The sequence below is a fragment of the Polypterus senegalus genome, chromosome 17 (assembly GCF_016835505.1).
Source record: "Polypterus senegalus isolate Bchr_013 chromosome 17, ASM1683550v1, whole genome shotgun sequence".
Taxonomy (NCBI): Eukaryota; Metazoa; Chordata; class Cladistia; order Polypteriformes; family Polypteridae; genus Polypterus; species Polypterus senegalus.
In genome coordinates, this window is record NC_053170.1 from 50,823,199 (window position 1) to 50,841,477 (window position 18,279).

At 37.5% G+C, this 18,279-nt stretch overlaps 1 protein-coding gene across 2 annotated transcripts in view; it reads left to right on the plus strand.

The window, feature by feature from the left end:
* Positions 1-430: 430 nt before the first annotated feature.
* Positions 431-18,279, plus strand: part of LOC120517548 (nuclear GTPase SLIP-GC-like) — a 48,689-nt gene continuing 30,840 nt past the window's right edge. Inside the window, exons 1-2 of one of the 2 annotated variants that reach the window (XM_039739943.1) lie at positions 431-522; positions 12,930-13,524. The gene's annotated coding sequence lies outside the window, so the exon portion shown is untranslated. The remainder of the gene's footprint in view (positions 523-12,929; positions 13,525-18,279) is intronic. The other variant, XM_039739944.1, reaches the window with a different exon arrangement.

Below are 18,279 nucleotides of genomic sequence, written 5' to 3' on the forward strand. Positions count from 1 at the left end.
AAAAATATTTCTTGATTAATAATTTCTTCAGTCTTAATAATTAGCCTCTTATTATTACACTGGGCTGGATCAAGACCCTGCGGCTTTGGCAGCCCTCAGGACTCCTCAGGAGGAGATGCTAGCATTACAAATGCAATCCTTAGTCAACATCCAAGGCAGACATTGAATCTGATTTACTTCATCAATGAAGGTGGATTTCAATAAACCCTTGTCTGTGAACAATACCTGTACAGTATTTCATTTCCAGTAACAAAACAGAGTTGCTCTTTTTTTTCCCAACCTGATACAAACACACAGCTATATCGAGTCATAATTCAGAAAAATCAGATTCCTCCTTAAATAAAAGCTTCCTGTATAACTGCAGGATTACAACATCACAAGTTCACGTCATATTCACGCCCAGACATAATGCAAGCAGCCTCCCCTGAGCTTCTGTTTAACAGAAGGTGTCAGTGATCTTAACTAGTGTATCTTCTTTGGCTGTATTTCATTTGAATTCATCATTTTCTAGACTTCATTCAGGTACGCTTTACCCTGTTTTTCTCTGCCCCTGGTTTCTATGATACATTTATGTTTCTAAATTTTATTCAAAGTAGCTGTTAATTTTACAGTGTTAAACTGTTAAATAGCAAAGGTAAACAACTGTAAAATTTAAAATGGCAAAGTGCTGTTAAAGTAACAACGAAGTGCAAAGGGCTAGAAATTAGGGTTTTAAAGAAATGGACATTTTTGTATGTTGTTCTTAGGCAATAAAAAACATGCAAATAACAAATGTAAAAGCCAACAGATGACGAGGCAGCAGGTACCCCTTGTTTGAGACTGGGATGATAAGTGAAAAGGTACACTTCCTGAATGACTGTATTCCAGGTTATTGTTGATGGCTGCCTACAGGATGTTGATATGAGTATTAACCTGTCGCACAAAAGAGTCACCTGCCTTGAAGATCAAACTGCTTTGATTGGTATCTCTTCAACATACAGTATTGTGATAACGGAACTGTCTGCTTCTTAAAAAATGTTTGCATTTACTTAGTTTGAAAATGAATATGTTCTGGGGACATTGGTCTCTAGTCAGCATACAGTGGTATACGTACTTCAAGATAGTTGGCAACAATACTATTGTTTAACCGATGAAAATGTGTTTACGCTGTTGTTAAGCAAAGGAAATTCGTATGTACGATTGTTTAATCATTCGTTATGTTGATCTATGCAAAGACTGAAGCAGTTATATACCTCTGGGCAAATCAGAATAAAGGAGAGTATAGTCAGAGGTTCTTAACTGCTGCCTGCTTCTTTAATTCGTTTGGGACCTCCCTGCTACGGCTACACCTTGTAGCATCATTGGCTTGTACCTAACCCAGGTTTCCCAGGGCTTGACGCCGGTAACAGAAGCACTGAAATGAAATGTACAAAGCAATATAATATTTTTTGCATTTTCAATCCATAAAAAATATATTCTTTTTCTGTGAATAAAATGATAACCACAGCACTGAAAACGAGGTAATGCTTCCAGAAATGAAACTGTAAACTTTCATTTTACTGCACCAAGCTATTTAAGGAAGTTCCTGTTTGTTGATGCTCGTAAAATGGCTCTAATACACTATGACGTTGTGGCCAAGAATATATATTCTGTAACTTTAAACAGCTACTTTACATTAATTTAACTCAAAATGGTCATATGTACTGGCCTTATGTAGCTGTTTCTTCAATTAATGTGTGAAATAAGTTGGTGTGATTGCCATATAGAGTATTTTTCAGAATTTTTTCAACATTTTGTTTTCTTTTTTGGCAATGATTTCCGCATTTGCATATACAGTAGTTTTATTATTTGCATAAGAGAACATCCCCTTTTATCTTATTGTTCCTGGTGACCTGCACATCTTTGCACAGTGGGGAAGAAACATAAACAGAGTTAGCAAACATATTCTTCCCAGCATGTTGAAGGTTTTTTGAGGTTACTTAATATGGGTTGTTTTTTGATAAATTGGCAAACCTGTAGCATCCCATACACCTCAAAAGCAAAATTTTTCTTCTCCATCAGAGAACATGACACAACTTCATTAAATGTTGAATTCTTTAAAATGTATTAAATTTAATGGCTTAAATTTGATGATTTTTTTCAATTGTAAATTATTTGTTGGTGAAATTGCAATTAATTTAGGATTTGAACAAGAAAGGTATGTTTTTTCATATTTTGTAATGTGTTGTGAGGTTTTTGAACTCTTTTTGGACCCAGAAATGGGACGGCACACCAAAGGGTGCCTGGCGCGTTTGTGGAGGTCTGTTTCGAGAGCACCGCTGAAACAGCTACAAGTCGATTGAGATTGCGCTATATGTGGCTGTCACCAATGGGTGATGCAAAACACATTATAAAGGCAGGAAACATTTAACTTGGCCACTGACCTGGCCCTGACTATGTCTGTTTGATGTGTCTGTGTATAGAAGAGTGGTAGCTCCCACAGCAATAAATAACCCTGCTGTTCCTGTTTCAAGTTGAATAAAGCTGGTTTTGCTAAAGTACTGAGACTCAGCCTCGTGTTTTCGGGTGCAAGACAGGGATTCACACGTCACTGCTCTGTGCTTCTGGTAGCTTTTTTGATGGTTTAATCATTGGCAAATATTTTGCAGCATGCATTTGAGCTTACAGTAAAAACAGTTATTTGCAGTGTAATATACAGTGTTTCCAAACTTTTATTCTGTGGTGGTACACGTTTTGTAACCAAAAACATCCCAAGGCACTCCACTATTTTACTAACCACAAACACATTATATCTCATACACTTTCTCAACTGTCTGAAAGGACGGGGCTACCAGAGAAGCCGGTAAAAAAAGCAGCCCAGAGATCAGCATTCACAGACATTACAATTAATTAGCACTTCTGTGACATCTCCTTGCTGCTTTGTTCCTTTTCTCACCCTTCTCTGTCTCAGAGACAAATTGTACGCCCACCATCCACTAACCATGAGGCTCACTGGTCACCACATATCCAGGCAGATGGACTCCAGCAGCCACGAGACATGTCAGAAGTGCTCTTAAGTGCTGTGTGTACAACATAGCAATCACGAGGCTGCTTTTATGCCATCTTCTCCACGTAGTCTTGTGCTCCTCAGACAGGTCTCGACCACCAGAGAAGCTTGTCCCTCTGAGGTTCAGAGTCAGGTGCACTACACTGACATTTCCAAGGTCTACCTGGATTGTTCTCACTGGTGCACCACTGGGCCGCAGCACACTGCTTGAAAATGCTGATTAAACAGCTTCACAAAAAGTTATACCGTATGCCTACAAATATTGTCACTCTACTTCTATTGTAAATTTCTGGCAACCACAGCTGCTAGTTGTCTTACCAAAAATGTAGCATATATTTTTGTACAGTGTACTATTCACTGCCTGCACAGTTTCATAAGTGTTAGCCTTCAAATTTGACCTCATAGCACACCTTTTCCTTATTACATTATAAGTCAGCTAGCACATGCTCCATTGTATTTTATATCTACTATTCCCATTTTTACATTTATTTGGTTAGCAAACATTTTTATCCAAAGTGTCTGACAAAAGTAATAAACAATCGAGTAACATTAGGCTAAGGCCTGTTTGTTCAGCAGGTGTAATAGGACAGGTAACATAAGTTGATTGCCATAAGTGAAGATATAATAACTCATACATTTACAATCATAGATTACAATCAATACAGCAATTAAACTTAACCAAATAACCAAGAATATATAGTGTTGCAGCACAAAGTTTTTTTTCTTTCTCTTCTTTTCCATTACACAGATATTCACAAAACAGATGGGTCTTCAACTACTTCTTGCTGTATGGCTGGAGGTGGGCAGCCTGTTCCACCAACTCAAAACCACACAGGAAAAGACATTAAATTGAGACTTGATGGCACACAGAGGCAATCTTGGCAATTGCAGTCCTAAAGGTGAATCTGACAAAGTCAAGAAACTTCCCTTGTAGTGAACTTAATATATGTAAATCACTTAAATTCTTATACTCCATCCAGGAAGCTTCAGTTTATGTAAATTATGATTATTTTGTATTAAAGCATTGAGCTAGAAAATGGTACCCACTGTCATCAGGTTTATTATCAAGGTGAGATCAAATTGCTCCATCCAATTGCATATCCATATATCTGAGAAACAGTGGAAAAGGCACAACTCTTTATTCATAATACATAGTGCTTTACATTGTTATTTCATACTTATTACTTCTTTTCACTTAATTTAACAGAGACCTTCCACAGAATTTTCAAGTTCAAGACAAATCTGAGTAAGAGCAAGCTAATTCCAATATATCTTGTATGTTCGCTTAAATTTGTTCAGCATTTTGTCACTGTTTCATACAAGTTCACATATTTAGCATTCATAATTATACAACAATTTAAAGACCTACTTAAATTTAACTTTACTGACCTGGCAGTAAGTGTTAAATATGACAGCATGCCTTCTCCACTTTATATGTCATTGTCAAAAGATTCAGAATTTTGTCAGGGCAGGAGCTCTATCAAAGATGACAAAGGTCTGGCCAGCTTAAAACAATAACAACAAAAGTATATGCTGTTGTACTGGAATGAGTGATAAAGAAGAATTCGAAAATGATGACTTGCAAGATAACATTGACTATAAGGGATAGTTATGAGCTAGTTTCATCCATTCTTTATGAACAACAAGCAGTGGACCCAGGGTGGAAGATTTTAGATTTTGGCTCCATCTCAAAATTGCATAAAGTTACCCCTTCATGGTGAGCATCTTTGTATATAAGTGCCAATCCCAAAACTGCATACAAGGAAAACTACTCCAATGAAGTGTAGATCTGGTCACCAAATGACATTCCCTAAAGGGAAAGATTTCTGAATGAAACATATCCTATGGTCTTCCCCTGTAGAAATGGGGAATCTGTGAAAAATGTGGTGAACATAGAGTGGATTTCCATACTGAACAAGCACGCATTCAGCTGCATATACTAGACTAAATATGACATCTGTGTATGTTGAGTCCCTATAATGTTTAATCCTGAGATTCATATTAAGTGTTTCAAAAGACCCACATGATCAGCTCTACTCTGTGAAACTCTGGATTCCAAGAGATGTGTCCTCCATCCCAATTTCCAAGCTGGACCCTGTGTAACTGCAACTTATTTTTCCATCTGAAATAAATACATCACACTACATTAATGATGAAGATCTCAAAGTAGATACAGAAGAGTGATTCCACAAGTAAGACAGAACATTTTATTTCTGTGGCATGAAAAGGGCTTCATAAATGTAATAACAAGTGTATTGGTGTTTATTGGGATTGATGATTCATTTAGAAGGTTAGGCTCACAATCCTTTGACCACCCTTTATAGAACAGACACTTGAAAGATGCTTACTGTTAAAACAGTCCACTTTTAACTTTCATTGTTACTGTAATTAGTTTATTTGTATTGTTTTATTTGTGTGTTTCTTGGTTCCCCATGGCCACCTATCTTCAAGCCTGTTTGGAAATCATCTTTAAAAGGGACTATAAAATATAAAGAAAACAGTAAGAGAGAGAGGACTAAACCAACAAATTCATAGTTTCTTTAATAAAATTAGAGTATCTATGTTCCTGAATTGGCACTATTGAGTTTTTTTTTTAATGTATGTGTAGCAAAGAGTCATACATTAGAACATGACGAGAACAGGCCATTCGGCCCAACAAAGCTCACCAGTCCTAGCCACTTAATTCTTCTAAAATAACACCGTCTAGTTTTGAAACTCTATAAAGTCCTACTGTCTACCACACTACTTGTTAACTTACTGCAAGTGTCTCTGGTTCTCTGTGTGAAGAAAAACTTCTGAATGTTTGTGTGAAATTTACAGTTAATAATTTAATTAATTTATAATTTACTGTGTCCCCATGTTCTTGTTCAACTTATTTTAAACTAGCAAAATACCCGCGCTTCGCAGCGGAGAAGTAGTGTATTAAAGAAGTAATGAAAAAGAAAAGGAAACATTTTGAAAATAACGTAACATGATTGTGAATGTAATTGTTTTGTGTTGCTGTCATATATAATATACAGTATATATACATATACACATACATATACATATATATATATATATATATATATATATATATATATATATATATATATATATATACATATATACAGTGCATCCAGAAAGTATTCACAGCGCATCACTTTTTCCACGTTTTGTTATGTTACAGCCTTATTCCAAAATGGATTAAATTCATTTCTTTCCTCAGAATTCTACACACAACACCCCATAATGACAACGTGAAAAAAGTTTACTTGAGGTTTTTGCAAATTTATTAAAAATAAAAAAACTGAGAAATCACATGTACATAAGTATTCACAGCCTTTGCTCAATACTTTGTTGATGCACCTTTGGCAGCAATTACAGCCTCAAGTCTTTTTGAATATGATGCCACAAGCTTGGCACACCTATCCTTGGCCAGTTTCGCCCATTCCTCTTTGCAGCACCTCTCAAGCTCCATCAGGTTGGATGGGAAGTGTCGGTGCGCAGCCATTTTAAGATCTCTCCAGAGATGTTCAATTGGATTCAAGTCTGGGCTCTGGCTGGGCCACTCAAGGACATTCACAGAGTTGTCCTGAAGTCGCTCCTTTGATATCTTGGCTGTGTGCTTAGGGTCGTTGTCCTGCTGAAAGATGAACCGTCGCCCCAGTCTGAGGTCAAGAGCGCAGGTTTTCATCCAGGATGTCTCTGTTCATTGCTGCAGTCATCTTTCCCTTTATCCTGACTAGTCTCCCAGTTCCTGCCACTGAAAAACATCCCCACAGCATGATGCTGCCACCATCATGCTTCACTGTAGGGATGGCATTGGCATGGTGATGAGCGGTGCCTGGTTTCCTCTATACGTGACGCCTGGCATTCACACCAAAGAGTTCAATCTTTGTCTCATCAGACCAGAGAATTTTGTTTCTCATGATCTGAGAGTCCTTCAGGTACTTTTTGCAAACTTGGCGGGCTGCCATGTGCCTTTTACTAAGGAGTGGCTTCCGTCTGGCCACTCTACCATACAGGCCTGATTGGTGGATTGCTGCAGAGATGGTTGTCCTTCTAGAAGGTTCTCCTCTCTCCACAGAGGACCTGTGGAGCTCTGACAGAGTGACCATCGGGTTCTTGGTCACCTCCCTGACTAAGGCACTTCTCCCCCCGATTGCTCAGTTTAGATGGCCGGCCAGCTCTAGGAAGAGTCCTGGTGGGTTCGAACTTCTTCCACTTACGGATGATGGAGGCCACTGTGCTCATTGGGACCTTCAAAGCAGCAGACATTTTTCTGTAACCTTCCCCAGATTTGTGCCTCGAGACAATCCTGTCTCGGAGGTCTACAGACAATTCCTTTGACTTCATGCTTGGTTTTTGCTCTGACATGAACTGTCAGCTGTGGGACCTTATATAGACAGGTGTGTGCCTTTCCAAATCATGTCCAATCAACTGAATTTACCACAGGTGGACTCCAATTAAGCTGCAGAAACATCTCAAGGATGATCGGGGTAACAGGATGCACCTGAGCTCAATTATAAGCTTCATGGCAAAGGCTGTGAATACCTATGTACATGTGCTTTCTCAGTTTTTTTATTTTTAATAAATTTAAAAAAAAACTCAAGTAAACTTTTTTCACGTTGTCATTATGGGTGTTGTGTGTAGAATTCTGAGGAAAAAAAATGAATTGAATCCATTTTGGAATAAGGCTGTAACATAACAAAATGTGGAAAAAGTGATGCGCTGTAAATACTTTCCAGATGCACTGTATACACATACACAAACATATACATATATACACATACAGTACATATACATACACACACACATACGTACATATATACATACATATACACACATATATATATATATATATATATATATATATATATATATATATATATATACCCTTTGGGGTGCGAGCAGCTGTTACTGGGGGTGCCAGAATCCATCGAGGAAGAAAAATGAAAAACGTTATTTGTACAAAATCTTAATTTATCTATCCATTCCTAAATAATTAAATGGGCAGGCTGTGTCGTTTCAGTGCAACACTCTGCTTGTTAAAACGGATGACTCCTGCTCTTACGTGCAGTTGGTATTGCTGCGTGGGTATTATGAACTATCGAATCTGTTCAAGTTCTATTTAAATTTTAAATATAAGTAATTTTTATTTAGTCGACAGAAATATGTTTGGTAGGAATGTAAGTTAAATGTAATCATCATTGCATACATTTTTCTTCACCATAGAAATTTAAAGACTAAATTCAACTTACATTCATAGAACCTACTTTTATCCAAAAAGAACTTGAAAAGATATATTTTTTTGAATCTGATGGCGCATTTCAGATCGACTTGACGCACATTACATCGAGCCTGCGAGCTATTGAGCTGTCGCCTGCCTGCTTCAATAATTCACCCTCGCTTCGCTCCTACTTTTTTACCGTTCATTTAATCATGGCTAGTCGCGAAAAAAATTAGAAAATGGGAGGAAGATTACACTGAGTATGGCTTTACCAAAACAATTATTGATGGCGAATAAAATATCCAATATTCATAAAGCTTCAATTGGTGATCTGTTTTTCTGCGTTGACCTCATATTTTTTCATACTTCTTCACAAACTAAGGGGTTGCGAGGGTAAAATGAATCCAGGAAGCGCTGATTTATATATATTGAATATATTGAAATAGTTTTACTGTCAAATAATGCAAACAGTACGCGGCACGTGTTTCGCCCTAATTCTGGGCTCATCAGGCGTACACACTCACCGCGCCCCCTGTCGGGAATCGAACCTCGGACATCAGCGCTAGAGGCGAAGTTTATTTGACAGTATGTAGATCGGGAGATATATATATATACAGTATAAGATAACTCCTGTAGCCACAATAAATGCCTTTATTGAATAGACAAAGCGGGGTGAACAAGTTCCTTTCTACTGCAGCCACAGCCGTGACATCACATAAAAAACATCAATAATAACTTCTAAACTTGCAATATTATTTATGAAAATCGCAACATTTTACTCACCAAAAATTCGGATTATTTGTAAACAAAATCCATCCTCCTCTCTTTCCTCAAAAACAGTTCAATTACCCTGTCGTACGGAATATCAGTGCACTTCAGTTCCATCAAAATGTCCCTTTCTATCGCCATCGAAGCTAATGCCAAAAGACGAACCCGCCCTATGGTATTTCTGGCATAAGTTTGAATTCGCTTTAGGGCTGAAAATGTCCGCTCGACAGAAGCAGTGTACACGGGAATGCTATCCGCCAAATATACCAAAGTGAACAGCTGCCCCATGCTCCCATTCAGATTTTTCTGATGAAGGAAGTCAAGGAGAACAGTGGGAGATTTTCCTAAAAAATCATCCATGGCATACATTACAGTCAGTTTTGTTTTTAGCCGAGACAGATCAAAAGCGCTCCGTGGCTCTTGTGTTAAACTGGAGAAGGCTGCATGCGTGAAATTTTTCTTGTATTCCCGAAACTTCTGGGGCTCGAGGAGCTTGACAAACATCAGGTTTTTGTGGTTTTTGAAATCTGGTCTGTGTCTGGCAAATAATATTGTCCAGAATCCTGCCATGGAGTTGGCCGTAGTGCGAGTGACGATCTTCCGCTTGGAGCGTTTGCGGTGCGTTCACTGGCCTCGTAGAGTTCCTCATATCCAATCAATGGGTCTGAACACGGCGACGTTGCCACACACCTGCTAGAGGGCCCTACTGACACCAACTCAAAATCTGATTGGTTGAAGCAACAGGTTAATCAACATTTATTCTGTGCTAGAGTGCCTACACAATGGATTGTGAAAGCCTCTCTGCCTGAAAACAAATGATGGCTGAAATGTGATTGGTTAAATGCTTTAATATGAAACTCCGCCTCCCACGGCTATCGAGCTGCAGTCTATTCTCTCTGCCTGGCAACAAATGATGGATGAAATGTGATTGGTTAAATGGTTTAATACGAAACTCCACCTCCCACAGCTATCGAGCTGCAGTCTATTACAATACTGTATATGGACGAAAATACGTTCCAGTTATGACCATTACGCGTAGAATTTCGAAATGAAACCTGCCCAACTTTTGTAAGTAAGCTGTAAGTATTGAGCCTGCCAAATTTCAGCCTTCTACCTACACTTGGAAGTTGGAGAATTAGTGATGAGTGAGTGAGTGAGTGAGTGAGTCAGTCAGTCAGTCAGTCAGTGAAGGCTTTGCCTTTTATTAGTATAGATTAACAGGCTCAATTCACGGTAACAATTCCCTTCATAATTTTGAACACTTAAATCACCTCTTAATCTTCTTTTGCTTAAACTACAAAGGCTCAGCTCTTTTAAATTTTTCCTACTAATTCATCCCCTGTAGCCCTGGAATAAGCCTAGTCGCTTCTCTCTGGAAATCAGCTTAGTCGCTCTTCTCTGGCATTCACCCTCATCCATCCTCATACAGAAGATAGTCCAGCCAGTGATACAGGAAGAAAGCAAGGTCTTTAAAAAAGATACATTTAGAAAGAACTTTCTTGAGTTGCAATACCCTCAGACAAAGCATGTAAGGCCTTTTACAATAGTTTGCATTTTAAAACACACTACCAGGGAAGGTTTGACTGTCATACAGTTTTGTGAAACTGGCACTGAAAAAAATACTGTATGTTTCACTGGAGATTTCAGAATTACAAAACTCACTGAAAAGAGTTTTTTTTTTTAATTGTTTTTGCTATTTAACAATGTCATTCATACTAGTGAGGAGGAGCACGTTGTTAAATCATTTAATATTGTGCATATTTTCCACACAAAGACACACATTAAAATGATGTACATTTACATTTACATGACTGTCTTTTCTTCACGGTAAAAAATTCACTACAAGGAAAGTTTCTTGTCTTTGCCTGATTCAACTTTAGGATTGTAATTGTAAAGGTTGTCATCATAATTGGCAAAGTGGTGATCATACCACACGCCTGGAGGCTCAACAAAATTTCTACACATGAAAGGAAATGAGTGCAGTTATTTTTCTTTTTTTTACCAGTGTTCTTTATTTAAATAGTAAATGACAGGTACACACACATGAATTAATGCATATAAAAGGAACATAACACCTTTCCACTTGTGTCAATGGAGCGAACTTTGCACCAAGTGAAACACAATTCTTTTTGCAAAATGAAACAGTTTTTCTGGAAATACAATTTTTCTTAAATCATTTCTCTCATCACTAAACACGTATCTTTGCACACATTTTTTACATTCAGCTATACATGTTAAACTGCTCATTGTCTGTCATTGTTTATTAACAAATGTATTTGTGATAAGCCGTGTCTGCAGACAATTGAAAAGTAGCAGTTATTACAGCTATTTATGGCTTATCATGTTTTTCAGCTCTCCAGTAAGAGAGAACGTGGTGCTGGTGGGACATTGCCACCCTGAGAGCCTGCGAGAGGGACTGAACTGACACTACACTGAGGCACGTGACCAAAGTCATTATATTATCCATTGGTGCCATTTACTCAAAGTTATTGTCTGCTTTTTTTATTTTTATTTTTTCTTTTTTTTTTTTTCATTTTTATTACTATTTAATTTAATATTGTTTCTTTGTATCAGTATACTGCTGCTGGATTATGTGAATTTCCCCTTGGGATTAATAAAGTATCTATCTATCTATCTATCTATCTATCTAAAGTTGAAGTGGCCTGAGTACAAAGCTTGTGCCCAAAGCCACTGCACAAAGGAAAGGGCAGAGCACTGTGATTAAAAGACTGTTGACAGAAAGAGAAAGAGAGTTGCTGAAAGTTCAGTGCTTAACTGACCCGTAGAGGTGAACTAGCAGCTGGCGTGATATGGTAACAAACATGTTTGCACGAAAGGAAAAGAATGCTTAAAATAGTGAGGCGTTCCCCACGTTGTTTGCTATTGGGGTCCCTAGATGATGTAAAAAGTAATTGGCTAGTCAGAGGCACTAGAAGTATTAAACCGAAGTTCAGACTGCCCGCGGTCATCGTTTGACAGGTCTTCAGGCCCACAGAAACTTCTTTACTGTTGAGCAGGTAGAGCAGAGAGAAGAGCATTTAAGTTTGTATAGTGAGCACAGTTTATTTCCGATTTGTATATAGTTTTGGGTGGAAGTAATTTGTGTTTGTGTGTGCTCATTTTTTTATCATTGCCTTTGGATGAATTTTCTGTCTGTCCTTTGTGAACTGCCTAAAGAAGAGGAGGAAGAAAATGCTTTTTGTTTAAGATGGATTTTTTCTCCTCACTTTTTGCTTTGGAATCTTTGTAATTATTCTATATAGCACCTGCACTTATTTTTCTTGTTTTTGTTAATGTTCTTACATTGAACTGTGTATATTTACAAGACATTACTACAAATAGTTATTGGCACATTGGGAATAAATCAGAATTGGAACAATTGAAAAAAGGTATTGTGTGATGAAAGAATTGCGGCAAAGGTTAAAGGTAAGGTTAAAGGTAAGACAATTGTAAGACCAGAAATAATGTTTGGAGCCGAGCACAGGAGAAGAAGTTAAATGTGGTAGAAATGGGAATGATGAAAGACCAGAATGAGAAAAGAGACAACCAGAGGTACAAAAAAGTGGGAGAGATATCTGTGAAAGTACAGGAAAGTAAATTGAAGTGGTATGGACATGTGATGAGGAGAGACAAGGAATATGTGGGCAAAAGACTGGTGGGAATGGAAGTGCAGAGGAAGAGAAAGTGAGGGAGGCCAAAGCAGAGGTGGATGGATAAAGTAAAAGAAGTATGGAAAAGGTTGATCAAACACATCAATCCTACATATAAGTGGAAACCAATGAAAAGGAAGAAGTTGTTATAAATGACTTTACATATTATTTTCTGCATTCACGGCCTAAATTTAAAAAATTAATATAATAATATTCTTTATATTGCATGAGAACTGTATCTCATTAACCCAGTTTTACTCTATGTGTTTTACAGATATACATTGTATAAAGGATGGATCAATTTGCACAAGACTCCTGCATTCCACGCTTTGAAGATCCAAGACCCTCAAGCCATGCTACTGGTAGCACAAGTCAAGTTTATGTAAAACATCCACAATTCTTACATGTGGTGGCAAAGCCTCCTCAGAAATATTCAACTGTGGAGCTAGGAGTGCACAACTGTACCTCAAAATGTGAACTATGTAAGAAACATCTGAAAAATATCAAAATCTTTAAGAGTACAACTAAACAAAAAAGTCACGAGATAAAAAGTATTTTAACCTGCAAGTCATCTAGTGTCATTTATGTAATAGAATGCCAGAAGCCTGACTGCAAGAAACAATATGTGGGGAAGACAAGAAATTCATTAAAAAGCAGGTTTAGCACTCACAAGTCAGCCATTTCACGTAAAAACCATCTGCCACTTTATGAGCATTTCAACAACATTGGCCACAGTTTTGAAGATTTAAAAATGTTTCCAATTGAACAACATGATGATTTAGTAATGTTGGATAAAAGGGAAATTTTTTGGATAAAAACTCTTGGCACACAATATCCTGATGGACTCAATTCAGAAACGTATGAATCAGGTAATTAGATATTAAATCTGTTTCAATCAGCTTTTATAGGTAAATCAGATGTAATCTTTATTTTCTTATTTATTACATGCAGCTTTTTAATCACCATTGTAAGTTTCATTATTAGGGTATGTAATGTGCAATCCTGGAATACAAGCTCAATGAACAGACCTAGAAACAAAATAACGTATACAGTTTTAGGATGTCTACATGACTGAAAAATCCAGGAAGAAAAATTGAAAATAATTATCATTTGTTAAGATGTTGAATTTAAAAATGCTAGAAATTACGTTTTTCAGCTCTAGTTTAGTTTTTGTTTTCCTCAGATTGTTATTCCCCTAATGTAACAACAAGTTTTCACCACTCGTGTCCTTTTCCTTAGGGTTGTTACTGTAGAACTTGGCACTGGGGTTCCGCTGGTTGCAAAGTAAATTTTTTCCTATTTCTCCCACCTACATGGTCATCATGGTCCTCTGAATGCATGTATTTTGTTCCCATTGCAATCCTAGTGACTGAATCAATGATTAGTGTCATACCAATAGGAGAGAATTTATTTTTATATGTGGAGTTTATGTACCTTCTCAGTTTCTTTGTGGATTTTTGTTTGGTTATTCTGGTCTTCCCCTACATGTTAAAGATTTATGTTGTGAGGTTTCTAAACTCTTTTGGGACTCCACCCAATGGGACAACACACTGAAGAGCGTCCCAAAGCACCATCGCTGCGTCTGTGGAAGACTGTTTATCCATTGCTGGGGCAACTGCAGGCTACCGGTGCTCTAGCAACATGCCATGGAAACAAATCCGACCCAACCGGGGTCGTGCTATAAGCGCTTGTCATCGATGGGTGATGCAAGGAACATTATAAATGCAGGGAACGGGATTACTTGGCCAATAACCTGGCCATGATCCTGCCTGACTGCTGTGTCTGTGTATAGAGGAGTGGTAAATCCCGCTGCAATAAATAATTCTGCTGTTCCTGTTTCAAGTTAAATAAAGCTGGTTTTGCTAAAGTACTGAGACTCAGCATTGTGTTTTGGGTGCAAGACAGGGACTCACGTGTCACAATATGTAAAGTTAATCAGTGATGTAAAATTGGCTCAGTGAGAATGAATTTAGTGTGTGTAAGAGTGCGCCTTGTCATGGACTGGTGCCTATTCAGAGCTGGTTGTCACCTTATTCCTAGTACTCTCACTATAGACACCAGCTCCCAGCAGCCCTAAACTGGATATTATTATAATTTGAGCCAGTTTAATTTTTTTTAATGCAGAATTTTTTCTACTGCTTTATTGTGAATCTTTGGATGGCTTTAACTTCAGGGAATATTAATACATGACTTATTTGTAATGTAGCTATGAACCAGTGGAACTTCTCTTATGATGTCATTTTAAGTGTTATGTTGCCATTTTATAGCTTCAACATTTTATGAATGTTTTGCTAGGACATTCTGCCCTGTTGCTTGTGTCTATCTCTCAGAAGGCAAAATTTTGCTTTGTAGCCCTGTGCCACATTCAATGCAGTGTCTAAAATTTTGGATCCAACAATCAAACAATGTCAGAGTGAACCCTCCTGAGAAAACACCCTTTGATTTTTGATGTACATTAATTAAGTCTAGATTTTTTAGAAACCTTGTCTTTAGGTTATTGTACAGTTTCAAATCTACAAATTGGCAACATCTGCCTTTCAGTCATTGTTCAGTGTCAAGTCTATATTTTAGTGATAGTTGAACTTCAGGTAATTGCATTCTTGCTTTTGGCTCTAGACTTTTGTGACTGCTTAGTTATCGTATGGTTTGAAGTCTTGATTTTGGCAGCACTTTGTTTGTCAACTTCTGGCAATTCTCATTTCAGTAGTAATCACAATTTTTCATACTATTATTGACTACAACTTCTATGGTCTGAGAATTCAACCCTTCTACAGCTTCAGTGAGTGTATTCATAACATTTAAGGTCATTTGGTTTTCGACTCATAACAGTTCTGCTTTTGTCTCTGTTAACAGTTTGCATGTAGTTTTGATGACAGCAAGCCTTTTGACATTGACTAATGTGGTAAAAATAAGGCAGTAGGCAAGAAAAAGGTTTGGTGATGGCCTCCCCGTATACTGAAAAATCAGCAAAACAAAAGAAGCATGTCTTTACAGATTGGAGTTCACAACTGAACTGAACTAACAGGATGCATCTGTTCTATAAATATGGTGGCCAGCAGGAAGAGGTGGAGTTAGGAGAGCTGGAACAGGAGCTGATGTGGCAGGAAGGTGAATTCTGGGTGCCGGAAGTGAAGTCATTAGGGTTGGCCAGAAATTGTCAAAGTCAAAGTGAACTTTAAAGTGAACTTTATTGTCATCTCAACCATATACAAGTATACAGATAGACGAAATTGCGAAGCTCAGGGTCCACAGTGTAACAACATGACGTGCAAATAATAAATTAAAAATACAATTAAAATTTAAAAATTAAAGATTAAAACACAAACAAGACAAGACATTGTGTAAAGATAGGACAAAGAAGTAACAGCAATATTGATGTGTAAGATATGTAATATAATCAATAAATAATAGATATAGATAATACCGAAATTATCAGTGTATGATAATAGTTGTTTAAGACGTGTGTAAACAATGACAGGTCAGAATGTTTCACAGCAGAAGGATAAAGAGTGACAAAATCCTTAAAGGTCAGTATGAGATTTTCAGTTCTTTTTACATGCACACTCATCTTTGCAGGACAGTGGTTTTCATGTATAAAAGTTCTGTTTTTAGAGGTGGTTGAGGCTGTGTGGAAGATCCCAGGGGGCAGCCTGGTGTTAAGGAGTCTAACAGGTTTGGAAGTGATGTCTCTGAGAGGCAGGGCCTTCAGCTGAACTGCAGGGAAACAAGAAGAGAAAGGATCCAGTTGTGTGTGGCAACTCCCAGTCTGGCAGATAAATAAGACTATTAGAGCCTATAAGCTGTTCTCCAATGACTGATGTTCTAACTTTATTGTCAGTTTTGTGTTCTGGTATAGTGCTTGTTTCCTTGATAACCAACATTTGCATATTCAGCTTGTGGCTACACCCACAGCTTTACACTTCGGTTTTGAAAATAGTCTCTCTGACTTCTGTTCTCTACCACCGCTACAGTTTCCTGAATAAGCGGTTATCTCTCTAACATCTCTCTTTTGTTAACATGCAATTCAAGGTGGAGAGATTTCAGGTAGAACTAAAAAAGGCAGGTAGGTATTGCAGCAAGCTACCCTGGATAACTCAGAGTAGATATTCAGGTTAGAACATAAATGAATGCATTTTTTTATGTTTTATACAGTTTTGTGATAAAATGTAATACTTTTACACTTGTAAACTGAATAATGCATTCTGAGAATCAACACTAAAACTTGTATCACATAAAAATGTTTCAGTTGATCAATTAGCCATGGCTCCACTGTGAAGTTAATTGGGAGCACATTGTTCCTTTGAGTGGAGATAACAAATGATTGTGGTAGTAATGACCATCACTCCTAGGTGAACTAAAGAGAAAACAGGCAGGAGGAAGTTTAAATTATAAATCATTTATTCTCTACAAAACAGGAGCATTCCTACCACATGACACTGTGACTAGACACGCACAGCATTCTGTAACAAGATGCACACCTCTTTTCAGCTAGTTGAGGTCTTTTTATACACAAGTAAAACTTACAAAATTAGATTACTTACATCATACAAAGTTTCTTATCATCATTGGCTGCTTCCAGTTACTAGCCAGACACAGGGCAAAATGAACCATACTAAATTATAAGTAAGCATGGCCAGCAAAAACACGTAGATCATTAACGTCCAGCACCGTGTGTTTGCTTTACCATTTTCAGCTCCTTTCTTTATTAGCGCAGAAGTTGAAGGCAACTGCCTTTCTCATAATGTAAATTAACATATAGTTTCCTGCTGATAGTCTTCTTGTCAGCTTCCTTAGGTTAATTGGAAATGCTTTTACGTAACATAGTAAACCTTGCTAAATGTGCTTAATTACTTTAAGATATAATATTTATACTTCAAAACTATTAAAATATCATAACAAGACAAATTAATTACCACATGATCTCTCCAGGATCCAAATACACACCTTCTCCATAGTCAAGAGAGGACAGAAGTGACTGCACTTCCTGCTGCGCATGAGGAGGGTTAATGTCCCCCCTCCCAACTTTTAACACTTTCTACAGTGTGCAGCATAGAGTGTATTGGCCGCCTGCATCTCTGTCTGGTATTGGTACTGTAATGGCACAGACCAGATTCCCCTGCACAGAATAGTGAGTGTGGCTGAAAAAATCACCAGGACATCTCTCCTTCCCATTCAAGAACTCTACAACAAATGCTGCCAGAAGGGAGCCACCAACATTATCAGAGACAACACTCAACCCTACAATGGGCTGTTTGCCCTTCTGCATTCTCGCAAGTAAAATATGTTGTGCAGAACTGCCAGATTTCATAAACTTTTTGTGCCACAAGCCACCAGACTCTTTAACAATGCAGTTTACAACTTTTTTTTGGAATATTAGCTTTGCAACAGCCAAACCTATTAAGTTAATGTTAATGTTAAATTCATGTTTACTTAATTTGAATAGCAGTTTCACATAGTCACTTAGAGAATGGCATAGTCATTTAACCCCTGCAAGGTAACATGTAATAGAACTTTGTCATCTATATCATTAATAACAAAATATTAATTAGTCAGTTAGGACAGAGTCTTTCTGTTAGAAGCATGGACTGCTAGATTAGCTTACAAACAAAACAATGGCAGACAGT